Source organism: Oncorhynchus clarkii, chromosome 2 (genome assembly GCF_045791955.1).
Source record: "Oncorhynchus clarkii lewisi isolate Uvic-CL-2024 chromosome 2, UVic_Ocla_1.0, whole genome shotgun sequence".
Taxonomy (NCBI): domain Eukaryota; kingdom Metazoa; phylum Chordata; class Actinopteri; order Salmoniformes; family Salmonidae; genus Oncorhynchus; species Oncorhynchus clarkii.
The window spans coordinates 30,964,766-30,972,603 of NC_092148.1; positions in this window are offsets into that span (position 1 = coordinate 30,964,766).

A 7,838-nucleotide genomic window follows, 5' to 3' on the forward strand; every position below is an offset into this window, starting at 1 on the left:
TTTTTATCATTATTTTATTAACGAAAGCATAAAGATGCTGATGAAGAAATGCAGTAGTGTACAGTATATGCTTTTATATTTGGATAATAAAGCATTTTGAAGATATAAGCCACCTGCATTTGTTTATTAGGCTACTGTGCAGTCTGACAAGTAAACATAGCCTACAATACATACTGTAGAAAGTGTAGAATTCCTTACATAAGGGAGAGCAGGCCATGTCCAGACTCTCTCGGTGACCTCAAGTACCCTCAATAATGGCTGTACTAGAGAATGCGGGCACGCGGGAGACCAGGGTTCAATTCCCTGATGGGCGTAAGGAGTAGGCTGTCCTTGAAAATAAGAATTTGCTCTTAACTGACTTGCCTAGTTAAATAAAGGTTACACTAAGAGCATAGTATTTCTACAACCTATTTTTTGTTTTTATTCTAGTCTAACCAATACCCAAACGGAGATGAAAATCTCATTGATTTATCAAGACCAGTCCCCATGCTTGTTTCAGAGCAGGGCAAAACGGTGCTAAAATAGTTGTAGGCTATTGCTTCTAACTTCAATATTCCCTTTAAATAAATATGACCTACACCACTTTTAACAGCACATTACTCAACACTAGTGAGACTCATGTTGACTACGGTAGGCCTACAGTATAATCGAAAAATATGACGCGACTCTCCGCCAATAATTACATAGAGGATATTTCTGTCATTTAGTGATACTTATTCCCATAGTAATTATTTATGGATCCATAACTAAATAAACATCGGCATTTTGAAAGAGAATTTGTATCATTTTTTTTATTTTTATGAAAGCATAAAGATGCCATTATTAGTTACATTGAAACTAAAACAAAGTGCAGACTGGCACTAAGAACAGAACAGCGGGAACGTTTCCCGAGTCAGCTCCATTATTAGTGCAATCCCCTTTAAATATTTTGGAGATTTCGTTTTCAAATAATGTAAATTGAGTGAGAAAAAGGCCATTATTGAACATGGGGTAAGACATCATTACTAATTTGTAAATAAAGCCAGTTTGTTATTTAGAATGATTCATTTATGTTTTTAGAGGGAGAAAAATCAAAACCCTACAGTCATCTCATGTGTCTCCCAGTCGAGGCCAGCACTGGCCAGCACTGAACCAGGATCTGTAGCAACACAGCTTGTGGTGTCTCAGACCATTGCACCACTCAGGCACTGTACAACACTGGTCGGGAGAGGCCTACAGTACTACAGTAAGAGCAAAATAATCATAAAATAAAATAAGAAAAACCTTAGTGTAACAACAGTTTTAGTAAGTAATACTGAAGTCGTGTACAATTATCAGTTTGTATTTAGGTTTATGTCGCCCATTCATTGTCAGTTAGAGACACAGTAGGACTCAAAAGCATAATCAGTGCTCTAACTCCCCCCTTGTGCTGGTCTGGAGCAACGAAGTGGTGACACAGGGTACCGTACTAAACCACAAATGACCTCTAAGTCCCACGGCATGAGCTTGCAACTTTCAAAGGAGGAACCACTGTAGGTTGATGTATGGTAAATATGTAACTTATTAATAGTCACATTAAGCCAACTGAGTTGCAGTAAAATGTACCTCCCAAAACCATACACATACGCAGCCAGCCGGCCACACACACTAACTCACGTACACAGTCCTGTGCCAAGCTCATCCTGTTCTTTGATGAGAGCTGTAGTGATGGGCTTTAACAGATTAAGCTGGGCTCTGAAGTTTGGGGGCTTTAATTAGAGACTATTTACTGCATGTTACACCACCTCCCACCCACACCAAAGCCTCCTTTTGAAGGGGCAGATTGAGACAGAGGAAGTACAAGGGCTATTTCCCATCACTAGACAGAGGGGAAGAAAAGGAGGTTGGTTTAAGAGCAGGAGTGGAGTTGGGGGAGGGGGGTGGGGTGGAATCACTCCATGAAACTCCCAATGCAACATCCTAGGAAAAACACTTTTTATTTGTCGTATAACTCTGTCCTTCCAATTCCACCCCTGGTTATGTTTGTACTGACTCCATCATCCATAGCCCTGGAAAGCCTCAACAGCACGGTTGGAAAAGCCACGCACCTTCAGTTTTCTGCTGCTAATGATATATGTTCATCCCAGTGAAAGTAATAAAGCAACGTACATACTTCAAAGTAAATCACTTGTGATATGGGTCACCATTCCCCTTTTGTTTCTGACAGTCACCCAAGGTGAGAAGGTAACACGGTAGGCTAAGCTACTGTGTGAGCCGCATGCACCTCAAAGTGCTCAATCTATTCAACAGACCCATATCAGCTTTCCTTAAATTTGGTGCCTGTAAATTAGGTTCATGTGAATAGAACTGTTCTACGACAGAGTATGAAAGTGAAAAGTATGAGCCCCAAGACAAAGAGAGCACTTGCATAAAATAACTAAATAAAAAGGTGTTAAATCTGTTTTAGCAGTCAATTGTTTCAGGCTTTCTGTTGAACAAGCCCAGTACCATTCACGTCAAGCAATGTACAGCCATCACCAAAACAAGACTGGACCAAGCGTAGGCAACCATTGACGTCATCATTCAAAATGTTGAAGCTCGGCAACATCATGAAAACATCACATATTTCGCTGGCGAACGAGGTGAATGTACAGTAATTGAATTGTCCGTGTCATCTAATTTGTGAGCAAGAAGTGAGAGTTTGAGGGAGTATGCTTCTACACATCATTAGGAAGGGAAAGTGTGGAAAGAAAGACAGCCGAGTTTCTTTCCCAATGCTCCTGGCTGGAACCAAAGTGAAGCACAGCCCGATGTTTCCTCATTCCCTGGGAGCAGTGTGTGTGTGTGTGTGTGTGTGTGTGTGCTGACGGTGTGAATGGGGCCAGCTGTTAGAGTCGTAATCACTGAGTGTTCCGAGGCCTTTTCTGAAGCCTTCCCAAGACATTCCCCACATTTGGTTGTAGCTAGACCTCTGTGGGATAGGTGAGGGCGTGTGTGTGTGTGTATATGTGACCGTGTGGAAGTATGTGTGTGTGTCTATATCCATTAAGTTGGGCTGCACTTGGGTCTATCATCCAGCGAGACCGCTAGAGTATTTGAGTAAGAGTGATATTGACTAAATGGCACCAAAAAAAAATTCATTTTCAAAACAGCAGAAAGTTTGGATGTGATACCATCATATTTCATCATTTGGTAATTGAAAAACATCAACGGCCCATTTGTTCAAAACACTTATTTAATGTCAGACTCAATTCATTTAGTTCACTTTCTATCGGCTTGGGTGTCTCATTCCAAATGAAAACTCAAGCAAAGTTATTTTCAACAAATACATATTTCAAGTCATCACAAAATGTGCCTCAGTTTGAATTCAGCAGGTTAAATATGTGAGTGGGTACAGGTAACTCTATCCATGAACGTGTGTTTGTAATAAGAAAAGTAGATTTGAATGGTGCTTGCATTTGTGAGGCTTCATACATTACATTACAGTTGGGAACCATCGCACTGGCTTCCTGTAAGGGCAAGGATAGACATTCCTGAAGTGAAACAGAAAACTGGGTCATAATCAGAAGGCACCAAATGGGATAAAACAGACCCAAACAGGGAGGGCACTATCTGAACTTGTCTAATAAGAAACACTTGTTATCGTTTCCCGTTGCATAGCGTTTTGCTACGGTGTGCCCCAATAAACCCGACCCCAGTATGGTAGGAGGAGCAAAAGTGAGACAAGACACCAACGTTATGTAGTACAGTTGTGGATATTAAAAAGGTTCCTTTTCAAAATGTCTGTTGCAGCAATGGTCCAATGTTACTGTGACAAACTCTCTTGCTGGGTGACGCCAAGCAGCAACTTCATCAGCGAACATCTAGCAATAACCTATGCAGTTAAATACATTTCTGAACTGCAGTGCAGGTAAACTTTAGCATGCCCACACCTGTATGATTAACTTCACCAGTCCTAAGACATACTATTAGTAAAAGTGCAAACACCAACAAAACACCACTCCACAAATGTACACATGAACATACTCAATACTGTTCAGCACAGTGTCCCTATACATGTATAGAAACTCAAACATGCATACTCTTGTACGTGTTTTGTGCACACATGCTTGCATGTTCGCACAGGGACACAAACACACACACGCATTTGCACACACACACACACACACACACGGGCAGGCAGCCAGAGCGTGCGCACACACTGCCACACACACACCTCCTTGTTCAGCTTGTGGTGGGCCGGTATCCTGCGTTGACAGCGCGGATAAGGACTCCCATTGAAAAGTTCCCTCTTCTCCTCCCCCCCGGCAGATGTTCACAGTTAGCGGGCAGTTTGACAATGACAGATACGCTCACACGCCATTTTAGATATCCCAAATACTGTGACATGGCATGGGCAGAGGGAGAGAGGCAAAGGAGGAAGAGAAACCATGCATACCACACATGCTAAATGGATGGGATCGTCTTGTGCGACTCAGTTGGTGGCGCTAGCAATGTCAATGGTTCAATTCCCACAGGGATCACATAGACATACTAAAAACATATGCACTCACTAAGTGGCACGTGTTAAGTTACCTTACATTGCTGTATGCAGAAATCGACAAGTGAATTGACATCTATGAATCTCTATGGTACAGAGGAGTGACCGGTAGAATGCACGAGTTACGAAAAATCTTCACCCCTTCAGAGGACTCTAAATAAAACTTGTCTCTTTATTGCCCAAATTCCAATCCTCTCTAGCACAGTGACCAGACTCCGATGTGCCATTCTTTGAAGAATCAAACATGTTGTTTATCCTAATTCCTAGAGCGGGCCCAGTTCAGTTGGCTCATCTCTCACCCCAGAGAGTTATGTAAGAAGTACATTTCTCCACGTGGAGCAGAGTGGAGTCCAGAGAGAAATATGAAAGGAAAGGACATCCATCCCCCATTGCCCTGCAACATGTCAAACACGAACACTGTGTGCCTGTGCTGCACAAAACGGGATGAGAAAGAATCATTAATGCCCACTCCAAACAGACAAGAACAAGTGCCGAGTTGGCCAAAGACTGGGTCGCTGCAATAGCTACACTGCAGTGTGAGAGAGAGAGAGCAAAATAATGAGCGAGAAACAGACAGAAAAATACAAAGGGAAAGAGAGAGAGAGAGCAAAATAATGAGCGAGAAACAGACAGAAAAATACAATGGGAAAGAGAGAGAGAGAGCAAAATAATGAGCGAGAAACAGACAGAAAAATACAATGGGAAAGAGAGAGAGAGAGCAAAAGATTGAGCGAAAAACAGACAGAAAAATACAATGGGAAAGAGAGAGCGCGAGAGAGCAGGAGGGGGCAGCTGAAAGCAATCATCTGTCATGGGAAGAGGCCGTTACTGATGTGTTTCAGATGATGATGATGACTTAGTGGTTATGTTGCAGGTACACCATGTGTAGGTTTAGTAAAAATTGCCTCTAAAATCCCTAGAGTTCATGAGGGCACACAATAACAAAACGCTACAACGGAAAACAAGCATGTTCAAACAGTACCTTGCCGCATCACTCCGTTTCGGACCATTTTCCTTCATTTCGTGCCCGTAATCACAACCCTGGTCTCAGGTGGGTGGGTGGGTGGTGGGGATGATGCTGGACTCATGTGTCAGGAACAGAAGATCAGCCTGCGGCTAAAACAGATCGGAAATTTGGATTGATTACACTCGATATTCTCTGGACATTCTATTTAAAACGTTGTTGTATCACATTACGTGAATTACACAGTTATTGAGACAGTCAGTTGTAATCAGGGGTGGAATAGGTAAAAACTCACTCTGGATACAGACCATGTAAAATCCTAGGAATTCACCTTCAAAACCATTGCCTGACAACTCAAACTGAATTCTTCCTCTGCTCTGTTTGCTACACACTTCATTCGGAGACTGTCATTGTTGAAGTCGTTTGTGGTGACATCAAAATGAGGGGTGTTGTACAAAACAAAGTCATCAGCGATTGGATCATCTCTAACCAATCAGAGTATCAAAGCCAAATGTTGAATTTTCAAAACGCTGCTTTACCCAGGTATGTTCTGGCTCTTGCCGAACCCATTGATTTCATGGATCAATTAGAATAGTTAGAATGTTCTGTTTGCGTTCTAGAAATCGGTGGGGAGGTACTCAGATCCAAACTCATTGCGGAGAAGGAACTAGCGTGGTGTGATCGGAGTTTGGGGAGCCAGGCAATGAAAAAAAAAAAAACTTTTACATGTCATGTTTACTTGTCTTGTGCAGAACAAGTCTTCCACTGAGAGCAGTGATGTGTGGTGAATACTGGCCTATGCAGTTGTCTTCATTCATTTCGATTGGACACTCCCCATATCTACATCCCATAACCTACTCCAATGCCACACAGTATTTATTTTAGCTGGCACCAGCTTTGTCGAAAGTCAGTAGCCATTGTTGGATTTGCCTGTCCCCTTTAATGTGGGGAGAGAAATAAGCCCTTGTGGTTTGGATGAGAGACCCAGCTGGATTTCTAGGTCCTATTTAATGTGGAATTCAGAACACCATTAGTGGTATCAACTTCAGCAATGATGACTTGATGTGTCCATCCATCTAGGTCTGATTAAATCAACAGGAAGATGTCATTCTGTGGCTATAAACTGCATCACTAAACAAATAAAAACTCATTCGTACATAGTCACTCAGTCACAGCAGTGACTGTACAACTAAACTCCCCTGTGGACAATGAATCCTTCAGTTTATTGCATCTTAATCCAGTCTTAGATCTTTGGGTTTATTTCCTGTATTTACTAGAGAGACAACAAAATATGACAGAAATATAGTTTCATAGAGGGATAGTTGTTTGAACAACAAATGAAGGGCAGGAATCTTTTCTCCAAGTGTTTTCCCTGGCCGCTCACATGGAAACCTTATGCACATCCTGAACGAAGAAGAGATGCCTTGAGCAGCAACAGAACCTCCGCAACACAAAGTAGATGCTCAGAGGAAAGTCATCAAAACACTGACTATGAGATGAGTGGGTGACACACAGGACACATCAAAACTGGGATGTAAACGGAAGAAAATGTCCTGAAACAGGTTGGGACTACCTGAATCTGTCCAATAAGAAACGCTTGTTTTCGTTTTCAACGGTGTGCCCTAATCAATAGGACCCTGTAGTCAGTTAAGTCAATCATTCTAATCTAAACTACCTGACTGTTGATTTCCAACCTTGGACACTGAAGTGTTTACAATAGACTTTAACATGATCAGTTGTGGCATCTTTAAGACTCCGCAAAATGAGATCATCTTTGTTGACGTTGGAGTGGCATGAAAGCCAAACCCTTATGAGCTAAATCAGGACATCATGACAATGGCGAAGCCAAAGCGTAATGCCTTTTGTTCGGAGCCTGCCAGAGAATGCATCAGCCCAACAGGATCGACAGCTGAAACGCACCCACTTCAATTGAAACGCATCTGCATAGTGAAACATAAATTAATTACTAGAATGGAGGGATAAAAGATCTTCATTCAACAAATTTGGCTGCACCCTCAGAAGGTCCGCTTAAACGGGGACGTCCATTCAATTAATTATATTAATATGGTTGGTAGCTCAGAGCTATTGAGCCAACCCTTGTGGAGACCCCCCTTCTCCCCCAGCTAAGGAAAAAAAGGGTGGGGTACAGCCAAGCCTCCAGTGGCCAAGGCCCAGCCAACTATGACATACTCTAGTTTTAGGGGTCTCTGAGGGATGTGCAAGGCTCTGTAGCGTGTCAAACCCCTCGTCCGTCCACACATACATTGTGCCGTTGCTGAGAGAGTCACGGAGTGATGCGAGGTTTGGCAGGAGCTTAGGTGACCTCTGTTTCAAATCCCTCGGACGTCATCAGAGCAGTTGAAAGCAAAGCAGCCT